General features: G+C 50.1%; 1 protein-coding gene across 13 annotated transcripts in view; it reads left to right on the top strand.

Moving 5' to 3' along the window:
• Positions 1-26,976, top strand: part of LOC105473807 (histone deacetylase 4) — a 354,143-nt gene that overhangs the window by 133,915 nt on the left and 193,252 nt on the right. The window lies entirely within an intron of this gene.

The raw sequence follows: 26,976 nt of genomic DNA, 5'->3' as shown, positions 1-26,976 counted from the left end.
CCACCAGCAGTGGGGTCCCCACTGGCAGTGTTCAGAAGGCGCCGAGGGGCGGTACCGGGAGGCCACCAGCAGTGGGGTCCCCACTGGCAGTGTTCAGAAGGCGCCGAGGGGCGGTACCGGGAGGCCACCAGCAGTGGGGTCCCCACTGGCAGTGTTCAGAAGGCGCCGAGGGGTGGTACCGGGAGGCCACCAGCAGTGGGGTTTTTCTTTGATTTTGGAAGTGCTGTTTCTGAGTGGGAGGCCTTGGCTTCGCTGGAGGAGCGATTTGTTTTGAAACCACACCCATTGCTGGGCTAAGATTGACTTCCTGATATGAAAGTCTGTGGCGGTGTTTGCTGAGAAGTCACACGTTTGAAGGGAAGGGTTTTATGACTTCATCTGTGGCGCCTCTGGAGCACTGTCAGAGGCTGTGATTTTTCCTGAGTGTGCCGGACCCATCCTGGGGTGGGCACACATGTGGGAGCCCTGCTTGTCACCTGGGGGTTAGGGTGACCCGGAGCAGCAAGCTCTCCCCTGGGGCGGGTTCAGGGTGGCTCAAGGGAGGTGGGAGAGCCCCAGGGCTGGCCCCTGGCTCTTTGCCCCCCATCCGCCGCTCTCCAGCCCCTGTCAGGCCCTGCCCTCTTCAGCCCGCATTGGGCCTGCCCTGCTGTGCAGGGGAGGGGCAGGAGAGTCCATCCTCGGGGCTCTCTGAGCTGGGCAGTTCTGAGAGGCAGCTTCCCGCTCGTGGTAAAAAGAAAGCCCAGTGCCACGCCTCCAGCAGCATATGGGGGCCTTCAGGTCCCTGGAACACCGAGGAGGAGGGAAGGGGCAGGATCCTCTGACAGGGCAGCAATGGGGCTGGGTGTCCCTGCACAGTGTTTACACCCTGGGACCTGCTGCAAGGCATGGCTTTCAGGAGAGCCTCCCCCAAGAAACACTAAGGACAGGACGGGGCTTCTAGAGACCTTGGCTTCCACCCAGGAAGGCTGATCTGTTCTCTGACTGTTGCATCAGCTTCCTCACCCTCTGCAGGTTTCAGGGTACGAGCCCTAGGAAGCATCATTCAGAGCGCCCTGTTGGCCTCTTAGGATCAGGAGGGCCTCGGCTCACCCGGGCCATCTCCCTCTGGTCGCATGTGGTTGGCCGTCCTGTCAGGGCCGTGGGCAGCCACACTTCTTTTTCCAAGATAAACCGCTGCATCTGCCCGGCGACCTTCATGCGTAGTCTTACATTAGCACATTCTTAACAGACATTTAAAAACCAACCAAACAAAATCCAGTTTCCTGCCCCCACGCTCTCTCGCTCTTTTTCCACACTCACAAATGTGAGCTGCATTTGGAAATGCCTGTGCTTCCATTTGCAAACCAAAGCTGAATGGAACCTGGCAGGCGCATCTGCTCCCCCGCGGTGGAGGCTGGGGCGGCCCCAGCGGAAAGAGGTGAACCCTGTGCCTGCTGGGAGTCCCCGAGCAGCAGTAACCCCGGTGTCTGGGATGGCCTTTGGGGTGCGACCTTAGGCTGAGGCCAGAGCCCGTCTCCCCGCAAGCTCCCCGTCTGGCCTGGGGAAGTCAGCCCCCTCCTTTCCAGGGCTGCTTCTTTCCCCGTTTGTTTTCAGTCATAGAGCCCCCACTCGGGGACGACCCCCACCCCGAAGGTCCTGTGTGCCCTGAGTAAGCTGCTGGCTCTCAGAGGTGCCCACGTAACCTTCCTTTCGGATCTGATGGGAGCCGTGGCCAGACGGGGCTCTGCCCTCACAGAGCTTCCCCTCTGCAGAGAAGGGGCAGAGTGGTGTCACAGGGCAGCCAGCTTAGATGGAGCAGCAGGAGGGAAGGCTCAGCTGAGTCAGACGGCTGGGACCAGGCCGGGGGCTTGCTCTGCATGCCAGGACAGCAGCATTGGGCTCTGTCCCCCCGTCGGTGCCCCTGTGTCTCGCAGGAACCCTTTCAGGTGTGGTTAACACCTCCAACTTGGAGGCCTTGCCTGACTGTCCTGACCCTGTTTATTCTCCTCTCCCATGTCCTTCTAGAACATACTCTCAGGCAAGACGTGAAGATGCTGCTGTGTGTAGAGCCTGACTTCCCTGCCCTTGCCCCTGTCCTTGACAGCAGCTCTCTGTGGGCCTAGCGATACCCCTTGGGCGTCAGTGCCAAGAGCTGCCCTGGCTGGGGGCTCCTGGTGGTGCAGAGGTGGACGCCTCCACACCTGTGCACGGAGGCCCATGGGGCGGCTCCGAGGGGGAAGCTGTTCACCTGCTGCCTGATGTGAAGAGAAGGGGCACTCGCCAGGTAGGGAACTGGGCGGGGGTCCTCAGAGCGGGCTTCAGGGCGGCTGACACGCAAGGGGCTGGGCTGGGCGGGGGCCCTCAGGGCGGGCTTCAGGGCGACTGATGTGCAGTTGCAGTGGCCAGTGCCCTTGGACTGGGTCTGACCTCTGGGGCAGAGGCTAGGGTGCGACACAGCAAACATGAAGGAGGGTAGCATTTTCATGTCTTCTAGCAGTGATTGCAGTGGCATGTATGTGTCATGCCTCCTTTGTCACCGCCGTAGCGGGTGCGGGGATCTTCTCTTGGCCCCGAGTGTTTGGGGCAGGGTCCCCATCCTTCATTCTCTCCCGTCTTCATCAGCGTAATGGGCCCTCCCTGGGGCTCGGCTTCCCCGGGTTTCACGCGCAGATCTTTCGTGAAGCACAGAAGCTTCCAGGCTGTCTCAGTGGTGCCCTGACCTTCCAGTGAGGGATCCACTCCTTAGATCTTCACGCTGTCCTGCTCACCAGGGCACCAGCTTTTCTAAGGACTGCTCGATGGATTCCAGAACCGTCCCTCTGTGTCCTTAGTGCCTGAGCACAGGCCTCCTCGCCTGTGTTCTTGGGCTATGAATGTGGCCCACAGAGCGCCCTCTGCCTATGGCACCTTCAGCCGTGTGCACCCTTGGGGGTGTCCTGCTTGTGGTACCTGCCCATCCCTGTGCTGGCCCAGGTCTCACTGGCCACACTCTTGCCCAGAAAATGAAGCCACACTCCTGCACAGAAAATGAGGCCAGGCCGAGGATGGGGACATTTGGCCAAAAGTGTCAGAGCCAGGCTCTGGCCCCTCAGAGTAGAGATCAGTCTTGCCTAATGGCATTACCTTATCTTGGACCTGGGCAAACAAGGCAAGGGTGATTTGAGAAGATCCTCATCTGTTTCTAATTAAATTTCTATCTCTGCTTTCACAAAAGCTTCTCTTTTGTCTCTTCCTCCTAATTATTTTTAAAATCTCAAGGAAAATACATCCCTTCCACTTAACAATTCCGCAGAGAACCAAATTGCTACTCTGTTTCTAAAGTGTGTTATTGTGGTCTCTGATACTAAGCCAGGGTTTCTGTAATCCCACTAAAATTTTATCTCACATCACAGAAATTTAGGATTCCCCCAAGGAGACACCACAGGAGGAAATACTAGCTTCTAAAAAGCCACGTGGATACCCCGTCTTGGGTCTCAGTGGACCATGGCTCCTCCTTGGGCCTTGGGGTGAGCGTGGCCCGGCGTCACTGCAGGCAGTGCTGGCGTGGTTGGGAGGGTCCCTCAGGGCTTTCCCCTGGAGTGACAAGGGGGCAGATGCCACCCTGCTGACTCCCACCTAGGGCCTCTGTGTCTGAGGCCTTCAGGGGAAGAGGCCAACCGGTAGGGGCCCGGGGCTCACAAAGGCAGTGCTTTCATGGCGCCTGGCAACCCGAGGACCCTCCAACATAGGCTTTTCCAGACTCCTCAGTCGCCCTGGGCAGTTGGCAGCAGAACCTGCTGGCCGGGCTGGGTGGAGGGTGTCCCTGCTGGGGCTTCTGCCACTGTTAAGGAGCAAGGGAGGATTCTGGTGTGGTTTCAGTTGGAAACTTTGCCTTCTAAGAGTGGACCAGCCCACTGCTGCACCTTCCTCCCTGTGGGCCTGGGCCACCGTCTCACCAGGCACTCTTAGGACGCTGACTTCTGCTTTTCTTCAGCAGGGAGACCCCTTGCCCAGCCTGTGTCTAGCCCGTGGCTTGTGGCGGAGCCAGAAGGCTCCCGCTCTGTGGCCCCGAGTCTCCAGCGTAGGAAGTCTGCACGCTGGCTAGCAGGCTAGTAAGGTGCCTGTTCTTGGCAACAGTTGAAACGTGTTTCATCATGTCCTAGGATGCCCCATGGACGCACCTAACAGGGTCCCCCGGGCCTGCCCGCCTCCCAGAGCCCAGGCCTGCCACGGTGTGCTTCCGTCTGTGCAGAGCCCGGCTGGCCACGCGCCATCTCAGCACCCGGCAGCTGCTGGGGTGGGTTCTGGACTTGGCGCCTTCTGTAGGCCCTCGTTAGTCTCGTTTCCAGCATGTTACCTGGGTTCATGTGCGCTCTGCTGGATTTAGTTCCTAAAGTGCATTTAGGCCTCGGCAGTACCTGTCTCACCTGCACGTTCTCTCTTTTCTGTTTGCCTTTACAGCGTGGGCCAGCTGGGCTCAGTCTCATCTTTAGCACCACCCCGACCACTCCTGCCTCAGGAGGCTGAGGCTTCAACCCAGCCCGGGCAATGTAGCAGGATCCTGTCTCTACAAAAACAAACAGAACATCCAGAATGTCCACCTGAAACCTTAGTGCCGCATTGAATTTAGGTGTGTGTACCTGCGGGGAGTGGAGACTGCCGCTCCAGCCGCTCCCAGGCTGGCTTCTGTCTCGACCCCAGTGCCCTGGCCTCGTCATCTTCCATGTAGGAAGCTGGGCTTTCTTGGTGGCCGCTGACAGGATAGGCTTCCATGCCTCCTTCTCAGGCTCAAGGTGTGAGTCACCAGCCCAGCAAAGACAGAGCCATTTGCACGATGCCGTGTGAGCCGCCTTCCTGCCCTCCATGGGAAAGGGAGGCAGCGCTCTGGCCCCAGGTGGAAGGCGTGCCCTGGGGGAGGCTGGGCGTGAGAACACTATGGCAGGAGGACCTCACTTGCAACCTTGCAGGCTGCAGGAGCAGAGCTGGAGGCCACAGGCCACACAGCAGAGCCACGGAGAAGTGGTCCTCCCAGGAGGGAGCAGCCTGATAGGCATTTGATAGAGACACTCGGGGCCACAGTGTTGGGATTACTGGAGGGAAGAGAGATGAGGCCAATAGGCCGGTTTAGGGCATTCTATACCACGACGAAGGATGATAGAAACTGAGCATGTTTATTGGACAACAAGCAGACCCTGCTGCAGACCCATTATTTGTACCTCTTGGTTAATACTCATATCAGCACCCTGAGATCCAAGTGTTGTCCTCCCCATTTTATGATGAAGAAACTGGGACATATAAAACTTGCCTAAGATCTGACAACTAGTGAGTGAGGGAGTCTGGTTAGAATTGCACGTCTCGCTTCAGAGTCCACGGTCTTACCCACCATGCGATGCTGCTGCATGAGCGTCTGTGTGGGCACGTGTGCAAGAGAGCTGTCACAGGGCACCCGCAGACAGTCTGGACACGCGGTCCGCAGAGGGGCTTCCGTTGGATGGGAACCCCAACCTCTGTCTTTCAGCTGAAGTTCACCAAAATGAATTGCTCAGCTTCCAGAGGTGGCGGCCTGGCATGGAGTTAGGAAATCAGTCAAAGCGTTGGGGGTGGAAGGCGAGGGAGTGGTGTCATTTGGCTCCTTGAGTCTTCAGCCTTCCTTCCTGGGCTCTGACATGAGCTTCACCCTTAGATCCAGTTCTCCTTAGCTGGCTGTCAGCTGCCCTCTGAGTGACTCTGACAAAGGACGGCTCACTGTGTCACTTCTCTCTTCCTCTCCTGCCCCCACAAGGCCGTATTGCCCACTTGCAGGCTGTGATCTAGGGACCGGGGCTCACGCCGTCCCACAGGCTCTGGGCTGAGGAGAAACTCCTTTTTTCTTTAACATTGTCAGCAGAGATCTTTCCTCTTCATTAGTCTTTTTAAACAACCAGGTTTTGGTTTTGTCACTTCTGTCTGTATCTCTTTTCTGTTTCAGTAAGTTCTGTTCTTTATTACTTCCTTTCACTTTTATAAGTTTAATTTCTGTTCATTTCTAAGCCTTTGACATGGAACCCGAATATGAGGATTTTAAAAGCATTTTCCTCTATTCATGGCTTTTGCTGCTTTGCAGAAAATTTAATGTGTGCTATTACCCAGTTGCCCTTTGGCATATGGGTAATTTATAAGTGTTTTTTTTGGTGGTTTTTGTTTTCTTGTTGTTTTGTTTTCGAGACAAGGTCTGTCTTGCTCTGTCACTCAGGCTGGAGTGCAGTGGTGTGATCTCAGCTCACTGCAGCCTCCGCCTTCCAGGCTCAGGCAATCCTCCCACCTCAGCCACCTGAGTTGCTGTGACCACAGTTCCACCACGCCCGGCTAATTTTTTGTATTCTTGGTAGAAACAGGGTTTCACCTTGTTGCCCAGGCTGGCCTTCAACTCCTGAGCTCAAGTGATCCGCCCCCCTCAGCCTCCCAAAGTGTTGGGGGTTACAGGCGTGAGCCACTGCGCCTGGCCAAGTGTATTTTAAGGTTTTCCTAGTTCTTTTTTGTTATTGATTTTTAGTTTAGTTGCCTTATATTCAAAAAATGGGGTGATATGCTGTCAAAGTCAAGAATCAGTACCTTTATTAAAGTCTACTTTGTCTGACATTAATATTGCTATGCCAACTTTCCTTTGGTTGTTATATGCAAGGTACATATTTTTCCAAATGTTTTATTTTCATACTTTGCATAGCTGTATGTTTTAGATATTTCCTTGTGAATAGCACGTGTGTGGGAATTTTTTTAGTTTACATTCTTCTGTGCATTCTGGCCGTCTTTGCTTCGGAGTAGAGCCTTCAGTTTGTTTACACAGAACGTGGTGGCCTAGAATGTCGGTGTGCCCGTCTTGCCATTTCACTGTGCCTTTACTCCTTTGTCCTGTCTCTTCTGTGGCCTTGTTTTGCATACTATATTATTTGTCAATATTCGTTTCCATATATCCACACGTGTAAACCCTTTTCATTGTTCTTTCTATGGGTGTTCATTTTCATCTTCCCTCTGAGATCAGTTGTGAGAACGTTTTCTGGTGTCAGATGATCAGTTTTTGTTGGAAAATGACTCTTTGAAAATGCCTGTGCTGGTTAGAGGATTCTAGTTGGACAGCGACCATCTTCTAGTACTTTTAAGCAGTCCTTCTGCACCGTGACAGATATTATTGTTTTCTGGTTTACGTGTTTCCGTTGAGAAATCACCAGTCATCCTCACCGCTCTTCTTTGTAGGTGATCCCCCTTCCCCTCCACAGCCGTGTTTGTTTTCAGCAATTTTACCTACTGTCTTTTAGCCATTTGGGGTAGTTCTTGGCCGGGGTCCTTTCAGACGTGCTTTTGACCCGTTCAGTGTCTCCTTTCCTGTGTCTGCCTGCACATTCTGTCTCGGTGCCTTCTGTTTCTCCAACTTCCTGCCCTTGACTTTTGAGATCATCCTGGAAATTTCCTTCTGGCCCACCTTCCTACTCACAAATTCACTGTAACTGTGTCTAATCTGTTAGATGATGGAGTCCTTAATTTCACTTTTTGCATTTTTCAGCTCTAGAAATTCTCTTTTCAAGTTTCCAATTCATCTTCTTAAACATAGAAATCATCATTTCTTTAAAATATATATCTAAAACTACCACAGGATCTTAAATTGCATTCGCCTCTTTTATCGTCACTAGAACACTATTGCGATTCCTCCTTCGAAGCTATTGTTTATGGGTCATGGTATACAGCAAATAGTAACAAAGTCTCTTTCTCTTTAATTCTATTATCTGGAGCACCTGAGGGTCTTTTTTCTATTGTTCGTTGTTTCTGTTGGTTTTTTTCTCGTTGGGTTTTCTTTTCCTCTACCTGATATGTGAATGTGTGAGTGTGTGTGTTGGAGATATTATTTGCAAAATCTGTTGAGACTATTTGAGGCCTAGAATGATGACATCTTCCTCCTTAGTAGACTGAAGTTTGTTTCTGCCTGGTGCTCGGGGCCCCTAGCAATGAGTCATCACTTCAGTTCAGTTTCAAGGATTGCAGAGTCATTAGAAGCAGAGCTGCAGTTGTTGAGGGTCCATTTATTGTGGAGTCTCTTCTTTCCCTAGGAGGTGCTTCCAGATCCCAACCCACATTTCCCTCCGTCTCTCCTGCCCTTCAGTCCCTGGAGTTCTACTCCTAAACCTAGTGTCTGCAAGAGGTGGTGTCAAAAGTACTAAAGATTCTTAGATGGCTGTGGGCTCTGCAAATACCAACAGGGGAAAATCAGCCCCAAATGCCATCCTCACCCCCTGGCCTTTGTCTGGTCCTATAATTCTTCACTGTTTTTTTATCTCAGTAATGTCATCAAGAAGATGTGTTTATATTTGTCCAGATTTTGTGATCTTTCTCTCTGCTACGATTGGACCACATGACCTATTTCACCATTTTTTTTCTTTTTGCACTTGCATTTTTTGAAGCAGTCATGTTTATTAAATATCGATATTCAGAGATTTTTGTCAAAACCAAAATTCTTCTATAAGCTGATTAGCAGTATATATAAAAGATTAGGCAATCTGAAATGAAATTAATAACTAAGTTAATTATTAAAGGTGTTATATGAGTGCTTATTCTGTTATTTACCCAGAGTTATTTGTCTACATGGATATTTTAGAGTTTTAACAGCAAGTTTATGTGAGAGTAGGTGCTTCTGTTGAGGGACATCTGAAAATACCCAGGTTCTTCTCTCTTCGTAGGCTATCCCACGCGGATTCTTGGTCTAGTGGATCCAATTGGCAGTATATCTGCAGTCCACACAAATGGAATGGTAAAATTAGTATATTAGCATGTTGAGGTCAAACTGTTTCCAGGTACTCTTGCTTGGGTAGAGATTTGGAAGTTGACTACATTTGAAATCTGAAGAGTGACAGGTCAGTGTTTCTCCACATTATCTGTTTTCCCATAGGCAGCTTGATTTATTCATCCAGTCTTCCACCCATCCAGTCTCTACTGCTGCTGAACTAGTCATTGCTTCAGGGTCGTGGACACAGAACCCGACAAGGTTCTGCCCCTCTTTGGACCTCTCCATCTGGTGGCAGACACAGAACAGTATCAGTGGAGCGATCTGAGGAAGCCAGTGTGGGCAGGGAGCCTTCTAGATGGCCGAAATCTTCTATGAAAGGAGGAGGATGCAGCTGGGCTGAGGTCCTGGCCTTGTGGGAGGGGCTGGAACCCGCCTTGGCGCTGGGTCTGTGCTCTGGGTGGCAGCCTGGCCCCAACCAGCCAGTCCTTCCCCACATGTGTTGTTCTGAGTCTCTTTCTCCTGCAACGAAATTCATAGAAAAAGCAATCCTAATTTTCTCCTTAGTCAAAACTATTAAAAAAGAAAAATCCCACAAATAAAGCCAAACCTCAGCAGAAGTAAATTCGGGAATTCATTCTTGGATTTGTTTCTCTCCTGCCTTAAAAGAGAAAGAAGCCTTCTAGTAGGAGCCCCACTGAACTTGTTTGCTTTCTGTTTTCTTCAGTGAACTGCTTTCTGTGGCTCTGCCTCTCTGAGAATCTGTTTCAAACTCTGAAACGCAGCTGGAACACACTTGAGATGTTCCACACAGACTACAAAGTGATGGCATGGACTGTGCAGAACAGATGCTGTTTGCATTAAAATAAAAGACAAACATAATATTTGCATTAATCGAGAACCTTTGCAGGAGTATTTGCATAGAGTGGTTTATCCTTTTCCAAGAGCTGGTTACTCCTAACTACTCTCTGAGTGTAGAAAGGATAAGCAATCTTTTGCTGATTATTTCTCACAAAGAGTTGCTTTTGCCCAAGTGTGTAGCTGTTTCCAAAGACGGGCTCTCCGCCATGCAAATGTGATGTTGAGTGCAGCACAGGAAGAATAGCCCATGTGCATGGCAGTGATTGCTGTCAGTCATGCTCTTGGGAGCTTTTTGTGTTTCAGAGTAGGATTGCTGAGCTCGTACCCTGCTTTTAGTGGTACTGAACTTTGTTTCAGCAGAGTTGTGCAGAGTTACTCACACTAGGCCATATTTCAGTGGCCTCCTCTTCCTCCTTATAACGAGAAGAAGCCAAGGCCATGGCATGTTGGTGTGTCGAGTGCTTTGGTGCCTGTGGGTACAATTTCAGGAACTCAATTCTTATTTCGTTAATGAAGGCTGTGTAAGAATAAAGACAAAGGAATCAGAGAAGAGAAAAAATGACGGTCTCTCAAAGAGAAGTAGAGCCCAGAAATGCATGTCATAAACCCTGCATAATTGGCTCTGAGTTTCCTAGCTGTCAGAGTAAAAAAGGAAGCCCTGTAATTTTAAGGTTTATGTTGTTCTTAAGAGGAAACCAACCAGGTGTGTTTTAAACAGTGACTTTGAAGCACACACACACACACACACAGAGTGAGAAAACAAGATTACACATAGTCTTGGTATCTAAGTGAAACTTTGTATTAATTGAATATTCAGTAGTTATTAATGTGTACTTACATGATTTATTAGTGTTTTTGGTGCCTTACCATTGCTTCTGTCATCTTAGTCTTTCACTTGGGATATGATTTTCTTCTTTCTGGAATAATCCCTTGTTAGTTCAGCAATGGTTTCTGAATGGTAAGTACTCACATTTTGTTTATCTGAAAATGTTTTTGTTTTCCCTTTTACTCGAATGATAGTTCAGATGGGTGTAGAATTGCAGGTTGCTGTATCTTTCAGCGGTTTGAAGACATTTCATTATCTTTTGGCTATTTTTGTTGCTGTTGAAACATTAACTCTCAATCCACTGTTCTTAGATCATCTAACTTCCCTACCTTGGTGCTTTTAAGATCTTTTTCCATGTTTAGTGTTTAAATGTTTTATTGCACTGTGTCTAGATGTCGATTCACACTTATTTATCCTAATTGAGACTTAGCATGCTTTTTAAATCTAAGGACTCTTACGTCTGAATTCTGGAATATTCTCATTTATTATCTGTTTTAATACTGCATTTGTACGTTTCTTCCATTCTTTAGGAACTCATACTAGGTCTGTGTTGGACCATCTTATTCTTTTATCCCTGCCTCCCTCCTTTATCTATTCCTCTCTTTGTGCTGCATTCTGGTGAGTTATCTAGATCTAGTTTTATCTTTATATCTAATTTGCTATTTTTTCTTTAGATCTAATCTGTTCTTCTCAATTATAGAAAATTCATTTTATTCTTTTTAAAAACTTCTCATCTCCCATTTCCAGGTTTTTTTCCTTCATCAGTTTCTTTTCTTCATTTAACTTTTGTGTGTGTGTGTGTGCAGCTTGTTGTCTTTTCCGCATTGTTTTAATATTTGTGGACATTTTGGAGTCATTTGTCGGTTTTGTTGTTCTTGCTGATTCCCACATGGTGGGTTGTCTCCATCTATCATTCCTGATGTTCAGTTTGCATGGTGAACTCTTCAGCAGGGTACTTGCCTCCCTCCCTCCCTCGCGTCCTTCTTTGTGTGTTTTGTGCGCTGTGAATTGTGGGGATAGCCCTAAGGAGCTATTTTTCTTTGTCTTCTTGGGGCGACAGGGTTTCCTAGGTTCTAGACTAGTTTTGCCCTTATTTCTAGACTTGAGATTCCAGAACTACTCAAAGAATATGAATCTGGAGGCCACATCCACAGGGACCCAGGTTTAGGGTTTTAGATTCTCACCAACACCTCTTCCCAGCAACCCTCTATTGCTTCCCTGGCCTGGTGGATGGAGTTTTCCAGTTCTCTTTTCATAGACCAGACGGCCGTCCAAGAGTTCTGTCCGGACACAGGTCTCATTTCCAGTTCTGTGTCCAAGCCAGGCTCACGGCCACCTCTCCTGCCCACCCGGAGATGCAGCCCCCCACCGGGTCCCTGGTGCCTGTCTCCAGTTCTGATGACTCTTAGGCCCCAGGAACAGGCAGCTGGGCCTTAGTGCACCTGCTCGGAGCACCTTTTCCTTTCTTTCCTTTCTGGTAATTGGGGTCTTCTCTTGAGCTCAACTCTGCCTATAATGTTAGGGTGAGATTTTATTCTATCTTCATAACTGTGTCTCTGTTCTTACAATGGGAAGTGAGGGATCCTCATCGAATCAGTGCAGTAAGGTTTGGGAACCTAAAGCTCTGGTTAACGTGCTGTGTTCTGTAGCTCTGTGTTGTGGACATGAGGAGGCTCTGTGTTTTTCCAAGTGTAAAACTGGCTTTTACTACAGGCGCGTGTTAATTCAGAGTGTCAAAGCAAGGCGTGCACATTCAGCCACCGCTGTTCTCCAGTTCCTCTTTTCGTGTAATTGAGTTAAAAGGCATGCCCTTCTTTCTAGTTGTCTGAATATTAAACATGACATCAGTCATAATAGCATCCAGGGGTGTTCATTTTAATTCAAGATTGCCTTCATGCCCAAGTGTGGGACTTTATGGGTATAAAACCAAAGCAATTTGCTTTAGATTAAGAAAGCTGCATCTTTGTTTTGTTTTGATATAATTTCTATGTTTTCTTTGCCGTATAATTCTGATTTTTACCATACTAACATAGTGGTATAAGATTTATCATCTGAGTTGCACGTTGAGTGATAGGAAGTGAATTTGTTTCCAGGACTCTAATATCTCAGGAGAAGATGAAAATATGTCGTGAACTTAATGCCGCGTATGAAGTGTGATGGGAATGTGTGTTGTGCCTCTGCTCTGCCGGGCACACTGCCAGCTGCACAGGAAGCTTGCTGGGAAGCGTGCGGTGCGGGCGGCCGCGGCCAGTGGGCTCTCCATGGCAAAACCGGCGGCCGGCAGAGCGCAGGCGGTGTGTTCCTGGCGGAGAACAGTCTGGGTCCTAAGGGTGTGCGTGTCCGGGAGGGAGGAGAGGAATGATCGGATTTCTACTTCTTCAAAATTCAAAAATAACTTTATTAAACAGAAGATAAGAGATTATATTTTAAAATTTTGGATAGCTCTGTTCTTAGAACTACAAAGCATTTTAAAACTTGGAAAATTGTTTAAGAAAACATTTTAACCTACTGACTGGTAAGTCGACTGCCCTCTGGTTTGGCACAGTGTTGTCTTTTGGCGGAGAAGCAAGGGGAGGAGGTGGCGGGCTCAGACCCATCTTCCCATCCTCAAGAAGGAACTTCTGTGGGACATGAGAGCTCTTGGAGGCAATGGCTTCCTTTTTGTCCTGTCTTTCTTGTGTCTTTTGATTTTTCTCTTTAACTTTCTGCTAAAACCTGAGAAATGCTCTTGGCCAACCTGCTGATGGAGGGGAAAGTCAGAGGACTTGCTCCCACAACGTGAGCTGTGTTTGTGGCGACGTGGGCCGTGTCCGTGGCAGGGTGGGCCCTGTCTGTGGCAGGGTGGGCCATGTCTGTGGCATAGGCTATGTCTGTGGCATAGGCTATGTCTGTGGCACTGCGGCTTGTGGGTGCATTTATGGGTGCTTAGTCCAGTCCTCTCAGTCCTGTCACCCATTTGATGGCTGTAGACAGTGAGGCCCACACTGGTCGGCTGGCTCATGGGGCGCCACAGGCTCCGGGCAGTGGATCCCGGCTGTGATGCCAGGCAATCCTGCTCCCACACTCCTGGCCAGAATCCTGGAGCCACCATGACAAACGTCATGTGGAAACCACAAGCTGGAAAGTCTGGAAGGGGCAGAAATCCACATCCTGTCGGTGACATTAGCACAGTGAACATCCAACAGCAAGTTGCTTCTCCTGGTGGTAGCTCTATTTTTAGAAGATTAAAATAGAAGGCAATACAAAGAAATCACTGTATATTTAGAAACTGGAGTTTCTGTTGTGTGAAAGGGAATGATGATAAGATTAAGTCAGTCTTGGTATAGGGGAAGTTGTGATGTGCAGAGTGTGTTCATACTGGGCATAACAGAAATGTAATAGTGATTTCTGCAGATGGTACACCTGCTTCTTCGAGGATCCAGAAAAGCTGGTTTTGTTGGAGGGAGGGGTGTGCTAGAGTACTATTGAATTAAATAATAATGATGTGATTATCTTGAATGTACATTTATACCGTTCAATAATGAGCCTTGCGCAGTGGGAGAGCATGTCCTAGAATACACCGAAGTAGATTGCAGCATCTCAAGCAGGAGCTAGGACTGCAGGCACTGTGTGGTTACAGCCGGGGTCAGTGCCTGGAGAATGGAAATCTTTTTGTTTTTGTTTTTGTTTTTTATTTTTATTTTTGGAGGCAGTTCTTGCTCTGTCACCCAGGCTGTAGTGCAGTGGTGTGATCTTGCTCAAGAGATCCCCATTCCTCAGCCTCCTGAATAGCTGGGGGGCTATAGTCGCGCCACCATACCTGGCTGATTTTCTTGTATTGTTGGTAGGGACAGGGTCTCATTACGTTACTGAGGCTGGTCTTGAATCCTGACCTCAAGCAATATTCCCACCTCATTCTTCCCAAAGTGTTGGGATTACAGGCGTGAGCCACTGCACCTGGCTGGGAATGGAATCTTTACCCATATCACCTGCAACGCTAGTGCTGTGGCATTTGTGTGTCTCCCCCACCTTCACTTTTCAGAAATAAAATTGTGTTTGAAAACATTTAGGAAATAGATATTAAAATAAAACTACGTGCTGTATATTATTAGGTAGTACCAAAATTAAGGAGAATAAAACTTCTTGAAATCTTTTAAAACTGAGGACATGGAAACCACTCATGTGGAAAGGCCCTTTCCACCCCATGTCATTGTCTAAGGGAGCTGACGGCGCCCACAGGGCCGGGTGCCAGCTGACGAGTCTCTTTCCAGATGTGCTGGCTGCACCTGTAAGTTGATGCAGGTCTCGAGGTGAACTAGGTGCGTGGCGGGGGCATGTGAACACACGTGGGCAGGTTCTCCGTGTCTGCAGAGGGGAGGATCCCACCGAGGGTGAGGGAAACCCGCCCCAAGTCCCATCTCCAGCAGCTCTTCTGCTGGGGAGGTCCATGAGCCAGTCCACTGTCGTCCCCCTTTGCTGTGACCTCTGGCAGTGGGCTTCTGCTGGGACACGGCTGTCCACAGTCAGGCCACTGAAAATCATCCTTTCTGTTCAGGTCCTAGGGAAGCAGTGCCTCTTCTGGCCCCTTCTCCTTGGAGAGGCCAAGACGTTCCTCTAAAGGAGGCCCGATGTCTGTGTCACCACTGCCAGTGCATGCTGAACCCATAGCAGCTTCTGGATGCTTCCAGAGAGTGGCCTGCAGTATGAGCCAGTGCTTGATTTTTTGTACCCGCTATGTCTGCTCCAAGACGAGCTGCTGGAGGCTCGAGCCAGTGGCAGCCCCAGTGGCAGGAAGCATGTGGAGCCGACTGCCTGGAGCTGGGCCATGCGGGGCCCCGGACTATCCGAGTCTCGCATCACATTTTCCCAGCCTGCAATTCCTTGTTCTTCCCCACTGGTTCTGGCGAGGTGGCCCCGGGTCTCTGGGGAGCCACCTGCAGGGTTGGAGACCGGGTACTGAAGACACAATGATATTATCACCTGGACCGCTCCTCTTGGACCCCTGGGGGCCGACTCTGTGTCTTCATCACCCGGGTTCTCAGCACCTAACGTGGTGTCTGGACCACACCTGTCTCCTTTTAGTGCTTGTCAGAGACATGGAATAAAAGCAGGTGCTTTATTGAACCAGAGGACATCCGTGCATCATCAGAGGAGACACGGAGCGGGGTGTTCCCTGCACTTCCGACGGGAGAGGCTGCGGTGGCCGTCACGGAAGATGCTCCACTAGGCAGCAGTGCACGGCCTCCTTCCAGAGGCGGGAGGCCCCAAAGCAGAGCGTCCCTGTGGATGACGCACCGCAGCAGGAAGGAGCACAGCTGTCGCCGGGTGAGAGACGGCGGAACCAGTGTGGAGCAGCCAGCTGACACATTAAACGCGTCTTCACTGCTTGTGTATGTTTTGTGCACATTCTTCCCTGACACAAGAGTTTTGAGTGCGGTGTGTGTCACTTAATATTCAGCTCCTTATTTTTTTTTCTTTAGTAGCTCAGCTAAAGGAATGAATAAATATTTGAGAAGACTAGAGCCCCTCCCAGGATGGGGTGGTGTTTGGATAGTGAGATTTCAGGTAGAGTAAAGGATGCTGCTGAAATACATGTTGTCGAATATGGAGAACTTGGAATTTTGAACCATTGACACAAAATCTGGACATTTTGGATTTTTTTTTTTTTTCCTGAGAAAGTCACAAAGTAATGACTCAAAGGGGGTTTAGATGTACTGTTTGCTCTTCAAAACGGTGAGTGGCTCTCTTAAAATCAGCAGGTTCCACCAAATCTACATTTTGGATTTCCAGCTCGCTTCTCCCCACGCCAGCCTGTCTGTCTTTCCCACCTGGGTGAGTGCGGCACACCCATGCCGAGTCCATCGCAGAGTCCTGATGGATCCCATTCCCCATTTCTCCCAGCTCCCCCTCCGCCTCCCCGGCCTTCCGCAGCCCCTCCCCGCCCTGGGTGACACTCTGCAGGGTGGCTGGAGTCGGAATGGAAGGTCCTCACTGAAGCCTTCGGACCTGAGGCCGTGTCTCCTCTGCCTGCCCCATGGGAACCCCCCAGGCTTGTTCCCCTCCCAGGCCTTGCCCTTGCTCTTTGCTCCACCTCATGTGCACATCCTTGGGATCGTTGACCCCACACCTCCTTCAGGTGTCTTAAACGCCACCACCTCACGGGGCCCTCTTTTCCAGCACGTGATCCCACACGGTCTGTTGATTTACGTGTCATCCCCTCTTCTCTAGTGGAATCCTGGGGTGCAGGGACTTACAACGCTGTGTCCCCAGAATTGTGACGGCCACTTAATAGCTAGTTCAGGAAAACTGGAATGAATGAGCCAGTGATGGGACGTTGACCTTGAGGCTTGAATGAGTCCGTGTGGAGAGGCAGAACAGCAGAGTGGGAGTCAGTCTGCTTTTGAAAGTTGGTCCCAACCTTGATCAGGATGGCCTTTATTATCTCCCTGGCTTCTTTAAAATGCGGATGGTATCTGTGCCAGTTATTTCCCTGGTGAGAACCATGAGTACCACTTCTGTGAATGAAACCCGGAGACAAGTGCCTGACCATCCTCCGCTCCCACAAGGAGTTATTTAGCTGTTATTGTTTCTCATTTAGAATGTAAGCAGGATGTTATGTTTAGTTCTAGCAAGATACAGCAAGAACAATAGTATAGAAAATGAAATACATTTTCAGTGAATTGAGGCAAAGATTGTCCTAAAAAAGTGCTAGAGGTGGCCAGGCGCAGTGGCTCACTCCTGTAATCCCAGCACTTTGGGAGGCCGAGGTGGGTGGATCACGAGGTCAGGAGATTGAGACCATCCTGGCTAACACGGTAAAACTCCGTCTCTGCTGAAAATACAGAAAAATTAGCCAGGCGTGGTGGCGGGTGCCTGTAGTCCCAGCTACTCGGGAGGCTGAGGCAGGAGAACTGCTTGAACCCGGGAGGTGGAGGTTGCAGTGAGCCGAGATCGTGCCACTGCACTCCAGCCTGGGCGAAAGAACAAGAATTCCGTCTTTAAAAAAAAAAAAGTGCTAGAGGAGTAAGTCTTTCAACCCAAGGGGCCTGCTGGCTGAAGAGCCCTTGGAACAGACTTTTGCTGGGTGAGGCCACCGGCCTGTCACTTGGGCAGCTGCTGGTGGGGTCAGCCTGACCTGCACAGAACATCACCGAGTCTTGTGGGCGCTGGGGGAGCCCCAGCCTCACTCTCTCCCCATCTCACTGGCCACTGACCACAGATTGGTCACTTCCGAAATGCTGCTTTAAAGTTGGCGTCACAGGATCCATTTTCTGCACAGAGAATGAGCAGTGCTTGCAAGTCTGGTTTGGTGGAGAGGAGGAGAGTGTGTGGTCCACGCCCTCCGTTTTCCGCCTCGCTCCAGGGGCGGATCCCTGCTTTGATGCTCCCAGCCACGCAGTTAATGTGCCTGCCTAGACTTTCCGCAAATGGCCACTTTGGGTTTATTGTTCTGAATTAGTGACTCATTTTTCGTGAGCTACTTATTAACATGCACCTATTCTCCAGCTTCCTGCCACCTAACCACAAGCACCTTCAGTGAGTTTGTGATGTTCAGCAGTGTGGAAAATACTCTGGGAGAATGGTTCGTCTGTAAGTGCTTTTCGTTGCTGGGTCACGTTTGTGAGCAGCTTGTTCGGCTCAGATGCCATGGCGTGGAGGGCCCAGGCCCTGGCTGCGGCGCTGAAGCGAAGGTGAAGCGGGAGGAGCAAAGGGAGTCTCTCGCCCCGCACGCACTGTGTGCCTCCTTCTTTATCTGCGTTCATTTATTCACTCCTCATGTCAGCCTTGTCTCCACTCGACAGGGGAGATATTCCACCCCAAACCCTGCAGGACCGCCTTCCACACAGGGTCTACGTCCAGGTGGAGGGTAGATTCAGGAATTGTATGATATTTGTTAGACTTCTTGGGAGTGAAGAGGTGTTAGTTTAGAAAGTAGGATGCCTGCGGGGAAACAGAAGCAGTGGGTACAGCATGAAAAAGTGGGCATTTCGGTTTGCCCGGCCGTGCGAGTGGCCCAGCCGCGAGGGAGCACGGTTATCCACGAGCAGACCGCAGAGCTAGTCTCCAGCCATTGCCGATAGCTGCATCACCTTTCATCATTAGCTTAATTGAAGGGAACCTATCCAGAAAACCATCCTACATTAGCCATGGAGATGCCGTTTGTGTGTTTTGCAGTGTTCCTATTTAACGTCTGTTGTGTGTGGCTCCTCCCACTGGCTGTGGATCACCTAGCAGATGCCAGGCGGCTCTGGGGAACCTGCACAGGGTGCATGCCAGGTGATCCTCCTTGCAGGCTCCCAGTGCTGTACAGAGCAGCTGTGCAGTGACTCGCCCACGTGTGCCCTCACCACTGGGCAGTGGGTATCCTCTCAGGAGCAGAGACGGTGCTGTTTTCTGAGGCAGGCAAGGACATTTTCTCCTGATTTGCTAAATCGCTTATGAACACTCGAGCTGGCCAGTGCCACTTTTTAGGTAGGGACAGCTGAGAGCTGTCTCTCCGTGTTGTCTTACTTAGGGAGGAAGCAGCATGGCCACGCCAGGCCCTGCAGAACTGTCTGGGAGAGACCCTGAGACACTCCCTCCAGGAAACGCTGTTCTCCGGCCCGTATAGCACAGAGCAGGGCCTTGCAGAGCAGCAGCAGAAGCTTGTTTTCACTCCTCCCGGCGCCATGGCCATCACCCGCTCAGCCAGTGCCTGGCCGGACCCCGCCCACACACCTGGCTCTGTACTCGGTGCCAGGACCTGCGGGGACAGGACAGCCCCATTCAGCCCCCGGGCAGCCCCTTTTCCACACTGATTCCTGACACCGCTCCTTGCGCCCTGTAGCCCGTGACGCCCCCGTGCTTCTCCGGCTGCCATGCTTCCTGGGTACGTGGATCGTATCTCAAACAGCGGCGGGTGGCAGGGCGGCGTTTTTCCACTGCCACATTTTCCCTGGGAAAATCCCCGAGTAACCTGCTGTTCCCTTTTCTCCGTGGCTCACTCCTGCCCGCGTTCGCCTCCCCACCAGGCTCCGTCTGCCTGCTGAGTCTGCGTGTCCAGCGGGCTCAGTTTGCACCTTTTGTCCCCATCACCCGACTAAGCTGCAGGTGTTAGCAAGCCTTGCCTGGCACCTGAGAGCAGCTAGGTGCCCCCTGCAGTTTCCTCTGGCCCGTGTCTGGGCATGTGCTGGCACCAGGCAGACCCCATAGCGGGGCTGGACGCAGGCGGCCAGTGTGGGTCCCTGGTTCTGCTGGGCTAGGGCCAGGCCTCTGCGTTGCCCACTCTCACGTTCCCAGGCGCTCAGGGCCTGCTCGCTGAGCTGTGAACCAGGCGTGTGTGCCTGCTTGAACTCAGGGACAGGATGAACTGAAGACTGTCGGAATATTGATGAAGGAACAGGTTAGGCAGATCACCTAGCAGACGCTCAGCGAAGACCAACCATGTTGAATGAAGGTGGGGACAGGCTTGTCTTTATTCCTGGCATCTCTTGAAAAATTGTTACGAAAAGTTTCAAACACATATGAAAGGAAAGAGACCAGTGCATAGAGTGAATGCCCACAGCCACCTCCCCCTAGGAAGTCCCCGAGGCTGTCCATCATGACCCCTTCATCTACCACACTGTTAATTTCTGGAGAATTTAAAACTGATCTCAGAGGCCGTAGCACCATCGCTTATATACTTGAATGTGTATTTCTAACAGATCCAACCCCATTATCACACTCAACAGAATGAATCATGATTCCTAAATATCATCTTATACCCAAGCGATGTTTAATTTTTATTGGTTGTCTTAAAAACTGTCTTTTTACAGCCAGTTGCTCAAATCCAGACCAAAACATCGGGACTGGTGGGCATATCTGAAATCTTCCCCCACCCCCTGTCCGCCTCACTGAGTCCTTTGTCCTCGGATTTTCTGTTTCAAGACTTGACTGATCATAGCCAATCCAGGGTCCTTTAGCAGGTTCTGCCAAACCCACATTTCCTGTAAGCCGGCAGCTACAGCTAGTTTTGATTCTTAGTGGAGAGACAACAAGAATACTTCTTAGGTTATCCTTGACATTTTAAAAGACTGCCTGATTACCCTGAAGGAAAAATACTGCTTAAGGAAAGAATCTTTTTCCATTTTCATTTTCTCTAATAAATATGCATAAACTATGTTGGACATGCCTGAGGAATTCACAACACTTACTCATTAAAGTTTAATTTCTATTAATGGGCAGATGCAAGCACTGTTATGGAACTTTGGTAATTTTCAGTAACCTGCGCAGTGGGGAAAAGCAGAATCTAGTGGCCTGGGATGCTCGAGGCTATGAGCAGGGCTCCCAGAGAGGGCTGGTTGGGCGGGCACGAGTTTATGGAGCACCAAGCCTATGCCTAGTATCCACCAGGTCCAGGGGTAGTGCCAGGGTGTGGGCCACACAGTGGAGGGACGATGGGCTGATGGCAGGGCTGGGGGCTGCTGGGGTCACTCAGCAAAGCAGGAGGCTGAGCCGGGAGGAGGCTAGCGCAGGTGCAGGTCCTGCTTGGGGTGGCAGATGGAGATCCCTCTGGGGGTTCAGGTCAGGGGAAGGACCTAGGGGGAATTTGAGTATTTGGCTGACCTTGTAGATCACTTTGTCTCCAAGCCATGACATTTCAGCCCACTGAACTCCCTTTTATAATTTAATTGAACAAAGGCATCAAAGTGCCAGTAAAATACTACCACTGGTCACCCAGGTTAGAGGCCCGAGGGGATGGCATTATGGCCCCAAGCCCAGATAGATATCCACTTCATTCCACACTGACTGATACGCCGTGTGGAGGGGAGGTTTGTATGTGAGTGTGCACCGCACCACGCCCTCCGGGAGGTGCAGGTCTTGGTGGGCCACGTGAGCCCACAAGCGGGGCTTTCTCACAGACACCTACCAGTTCGGTGCAGGCCAGGAGGCTGTTTTCCTCATGGCCGATCCTCCCAGCAGAAGGAGTTTTCCGTCCCTCTTTATTCAGGCAAAAGACAAGTCCTTTTGCCCCAGACACGAGAACCAAGTGGTTTCTTTTGTCTTTGCTTTAAGGCTAAGCTCTTTCCTTAAACCATGGAAACTCTGCCGTTCCCCTTGAAGTTCGGTTTGAAGGTATCGGGGCTTCTCTGGTCTGACGTCAGCCCTTGCTAGGTGTTCACGCAGTTCAGTCCCTGGAGTCCCAGTGAGGCCCTGGGACAAACCCCAGTTGAGGCACATTCTGTAAAATACCCAAGCAGGATTGCTCAAAGCTGTCAAGGTCGTCAGAAACAAGAAAGGTCTGAGATACTGTCGCAGCCAAGAAAGGCAGGACCCTGGATGGGCGCTGGGACAGAGAAGGGATACCAGGGAAAAACATGAAATCTGAATCAAGTCTGGGCTTTTCCTTTAATGACACCTAAGCACAGCATCCTAATGGAAGAGGTTAGTGATAGGGCATGGAGGGTGCAGAGTAAAGGGTAAGTCTCTACTAGCTTTAATTTTTCTATAAGCTCATAGCTGTTCTAAAACAAAACCTTTGTTTGAAAAATATGAAAGGATGGGGAGATTGGCTCTAATGAAGACTGAGTCGTTACTGTTACTCAGTAGCCCTAAGCTTCCATTCCCGTGTCTGAAAAGCAGCTCTGTTAGCACAGTGAGGCGCGCACAGTGAGGCGTGACCTATACTACTCCTGGGTCACAGCGGTTTCGGTGTTTTCATCTATGTCGGCAACCCCCCACCAAACACACTTTAGAATGTCAATTTATCCAATTCTCCTTTTATGCTCATAACAAAATATTGAAGTGAGGTGCTAAGGCTGAAATGTAGGACTGAGGTCTCCGAGTCTTCAGAATCAAACGTGGGAAAGAGTTGAGGTATATCTCAGGTCCCCATGTGTGTGGAGCTCTTGCTGCTTTCCTTTTCCCAAAAACTCCCTGGGCCTGACCACGCTAGTTTGTCACAGGAATGCAAAGTTAGTTTGACGTGAGAAAAAGAATTTCACCATGTTATCAGATGGATGGGGAAATTGTTTAATAAGCTGAATTGATGCAGAAAAGTTTAATACAGTTAAGCAAACATATATGATTTAAAAGTATGTCTTGGCAATCTAGGAGTAGATGGGAACTTCCTTAATCTGATAGTTACCTGTTGGACACCTGCAGCAAGCAATACGCTTTCCAGTAAATCATTGGAAACATCCTTCCTAAGATCAGAAACAGGACCAAGCTGTCTTTTTATCACCATTTCTCTTCAGTTACTATACTGTGGGACTGAGTCAGCAGAATAAAGAAGAAGAAAAGGCGTGAGGTCTGAAAGGTGGAATCAACTGTCGTTATTTATACGTGACATGATTCTGTATGTAGAAAATACACAATAACTGCAGAAAAAAATGATTGGAATGAATAGTCTACAATACAGAACCAATATGTAAAAATTAATTGTATTTCCATATGTGAGCAAGCAGAAATTGAAATGGAAACCAAATATTAAATACCTAGTAATAAATCTAAAGATGTTCAAGACTGCAACACTGACAATTCTGAAACATTTCTGAGAGAAATGAAATGAGGTAATAGCCCATGTTCATGGATGGGAAGATGCAATACTATAAAGATTATCTTCTCCCCAAATGATAGATGCAGTGCAATCCTAGGCACTGTTCATCTGCCTCCCTCCATCCCTCCCTTTCCCCCTTCTTCTCTCTTCCTCTCTCTTCCTCTCTCTTTCTCTCCCTTTCCTTTCCTTTCTTTCCCTTCCCTTTCCTTTCCTTTCCCTCCCCTCCCCTCCCCTCCCCTCCCCTCCCCTTCCCTCCCCTCCCCTTCCCTCCCCTCCCCTCCCCTCCCCTCCCCTCCCCTCCCCTCCCCTCCCCTCCCCTCCCCTCCCCTCCCCTCCCCTCCCCTCCCCTCCTCTCCCCTCCCCTCCCCTGCCTTCTTTCTTGTCTTGTCTTTCTTTCTTTCTGTGGAACTTGACAAGTTAATTTTAAAATTTATGTGGCAGAGTAAAGGGCCAGTTTTGCCCCAGATGATCTGAAAGAAAAAAGTGGGGTTTTTTGCCTTCCCAGTATTAAGAATTATTGTACAGTTATGGTGGTTAAGACAGTATGATTATTGGCAAAACTATAAACAAGTTGGCCAATAGGATTGAGATTTGGCTTATAAGGGAACTAATGTTGCCGATCCGTGGTGAAGGATAAGATCTCTTAGTACCACTGAGGGGACATTTGGCTGTTCTCATAGGAAACCGTAACCCAAACCCCCGTCCCGTAGCATATACAAACATCGGTGCTAGTAGATGAGAGACTTACATATAAAAGGGAACAGTGCAAAGTTTCAGGGTAAAAATATGTTAAAATATCTCTGCAGCCTCCAGGAAGAGAAGAGTTTCTTGAACCTGACATAAAAGCAGAAGCTTTGAACGATTGAGACATAGGACCTTTGAGAAGATATCTGCAGCATTTAATTGACAGAGGACTAATGTTCAGAATTTGTAAAGAATTCCTCTGAATCAGTAAGAAAAAGACAACCCAACCGGGGGAAAAAATGGGTCAAAAAGACAGGAATCCAAAATAGCCAATGAAAAAGCCAATAAACATGTAAGAAGATGGTTAGTGCCATTGGTCATCTGGAAAAGGCAAGTGAAACCTTCAAGAGACACCCTTTCACCCCAACCTGGGCAGGACTAGGTGGTCCCAGGCAGTTCCCAAGGGTGAAACCACACTTCCTCCCCACTCCCTTCCCCTCCCAGTTCAGGAGCCTGTGCGTGGGGCTTTCACATACTGTCTTTATTGGCTCAAGCCACCTCCTTTCTTGTGTGGCAGTGTTGTGAGGAGGGCACTGGTCTTGGTGGGCACCTGTTTGCTCGAGGTCCAGCTTTAGACAAGCCGCTGGTTTGGTTGAGACGAACTGGGTTCTGGCTGGTGCCCACTCCATGATCCTGGGAAACTGCACAACCCTTGAGGCCATTTCCCCACGCGTGAAGTGGGGGGCCTGGGCCCTCCGGGTGAAAGTGAGGTTCCTTTGGCTCCGGAAGGCCAGGTTTCTGGTTAGACACACCTACCTGCCTGACGCGAGGCGGGTTCTGAAAAGCAAAAGCCCTGTCTGTCTGAGCCCTGCTCCTCCCGTGGGCGGACCCCGAGTCTCAAACAATGCTCAGTTCGCGCTGGGTCCAGTCGGCGCGAACAGGACTCCTTGCAAGACTGATGTGGTCACTGCGGTCGACCGTGGGTGCGTGGAGCACGCTGGGGCACATCACCTGCTGGTGAGGACACGGAGGTACCCACGCTCCTCAGCCTCCCTCTCAGTGTGCGTCTGGTCTGCAGCCCCAGCGCCGATTAAATGCCGTTTGAGGACACTCAGTACTGTCGTCCCCATCCAGCAGGGTTTCCAAAAATAGATTCTCAAGCGGAGACAGATAGAGGGAACCTGCTTGCCGCAGGTGTGTGATGAGGAAGTGGTACTTTGATTCCCATCTTAATTATTTTCCAGCTTGTCAATGTTAGGTTCTTAGCACCACTTTCTCCTTAGCCTGAGAAATTTCAGCCCAGAGGCAGATAAATATGGAAATTCCACCTCTCATCACTAATTTCATTTTAACTCACTCTGGAATATGACATCTGAAAAAACACAGCGTTAAGAATCTATTCTGTGCACATTCACGGATGCCGTCCCGGATGCCATCCCGCCTTCCAGCTGACCGTGTCCCGTAGCTTGTCTGTTTCACCCTGGTGACGGATGTCCTTTGCCTCATTGGCCGCGCTTTGTTTAGGTCCATTGCAAAGCTGTCTTTCCCAGGCATGGTGGCCCCTGCGCCTTCAAAGTGCACTCTCACTGCCACTGCTCTGCCCCCAGGATCACGTTCCACCAGCCACCTCTGGCAAAACGTTTGCCTTTAGTGTTTGACTTCTTGATCGTGGCTGCTGCCCTGAGCCCCCGCCTTTTATAATGAGGGATGCGGCATCTGTCATGCTGTCCAGGTGGATGACCAAGGACGGCTCAGGCTGGGATCTTGTCTTAAAGAGATTGCGGCCGTTTTTCCAGCTGGCTGGGGCTCATGGGGCCTCCACATGTGGGGTTAGCATCCGGCACTGAGAGCCATGTCTGTGCCGCCTCCTCCAAGGCCCCTGTGTGCTTGAGACACTCCTGCTGTTTTCTGATAGTTCCACATGGCTGCCTCTTTCCGTGAGAGGCAGTCGCTTCCTATTAACCCAGTGCCGCATCAGAACAGCTTTCCCTTGAAGCATTTCCATGTCATTCTACGAGGATGTGAACATGGCAGTGTTGGGGGTTTGAATTTACAGGTTGTTATGAGGCCAGCCAGGGGCACACAGTGAGAACAAGCGGCATCTCTGTGTGGTGGAAGAAAAAGCCTGTCTGGTCTTTGTCCTCATTCCCAGCAGGGAGCTCTTAGGATCCCGGAGGTTCCTGAGTGTCAGGCGAGCCTTTCGTTATTCGGAGGAGCTTCTTATGGGCTTCTGGGTTTATGCTAATGAAGTGACTTAGGGCAGGACCCCTGGGTAACCTCAGAATGGGGCTGGTCATCAGGACCCAGAGACGAGAGGGGCAGAATGTTCAGCTACACCTGCGACCCCAGTGGTACTGAGACAGAGGCTCCTGCACACAGCACCCCTCCAGACCCTGCCTTCGTGTTGCTGTTTATTTGCATCTTTTACAATAAACCCGTCAACATGGTGAAGTGTTTTTCTGAGTTTTGTGAGCCCTTCTAGCAAATTCCAGAACCTGAGAGGGGCTTGTGGGAACTCCTGGTTTATAGCTGATCTTTAGGAGTCCAGGAGGCCCAGGACTTGTGTTTGAAATGGGGGCAGCCTTGTCGACCTGAGCCCCTTAGCTGTGGCGTGTGTGCTAGCTCTGGGCGGTTATTGTCAGAGTGGAACTGGATCATTGGACACCCAGTTGGTACCAGTTGGCTGGTGTCAGAAACCACCCCACCCGTCAGTGTACAGGACAGGACATGTGAACTTCAAGGTCTGGTTTCCGCAGATGTTATCGAGCGGCATTCTCCTTGGTGTGCCAGCTGGTGCAAGCGCACGATCAATGTCTTTTTAAAGGATAGGTGGGACCCGGCCCAGCCCAGTGCCCAGAAATATAGGTGAGCCAAGACCCACTAAGCTGCACCTTGATCTGATACACACGAGTGATGCTTGTGGATACAGGAACACCGCATATCGTGACTTACAAGTCGAATCGGTTGCACTGAGATCTGATGTGTCTTCCTGCTTCAGCGTAGTAAAAGTAACTTGTAATTAGGCCTTATTTATGAACTTGGTGCTGGAGGGATTCGCCTTTTGGGCTCAGGGATAAGCGGTTCACTTCTAAACTCAAGAAGGAGCTTCATGTGAGCTGGGACTCTGGCCCCACCACTGCTGCTCACCACTGGGGGCCTTCTTGGTTTCCAAACTTTCTGGTTCCAGGGCTTTTGCTGAGTGGGAAGCTAAGGTTGGGCATTGGGCTGACTACAGGGGAAGCGGTTCTGGGGACAGGCATTGGTTCCTAGGAACTGGTACAGAGTCCTGACCAGGGTGGTCCACCCAAGCACCCTCCTCTTGACCCCTTCCCATTGGAAAACTACAGCTACATTGAGATCTTCAAAAGGGCCTTCTGCTATTTCTGAAAGTATTTATAGCGG

The sequence above is a fragment of the Macaca nemestrina genome, chromosome 11 (assembly GCF_043159975.1).
Source record: "Macaca nemestrina isolate mMacNem1 chromosome 11, mMacNem.hap1, whole genome shotgun sequence".
In the NCBI taxonomy this organism is placed as follows: domain Eukaryota; kingdom Metazoa; phylum Chordata; class Mammalia; order Primates; family Cercopithecidae; genus Macaca; species Macaca nemestrina.
The sequence above is the reverse complement of the archived record's forward strand: the minus strand, read 5'-3'. Positions and strand labels throughout refer to the sequence as shown.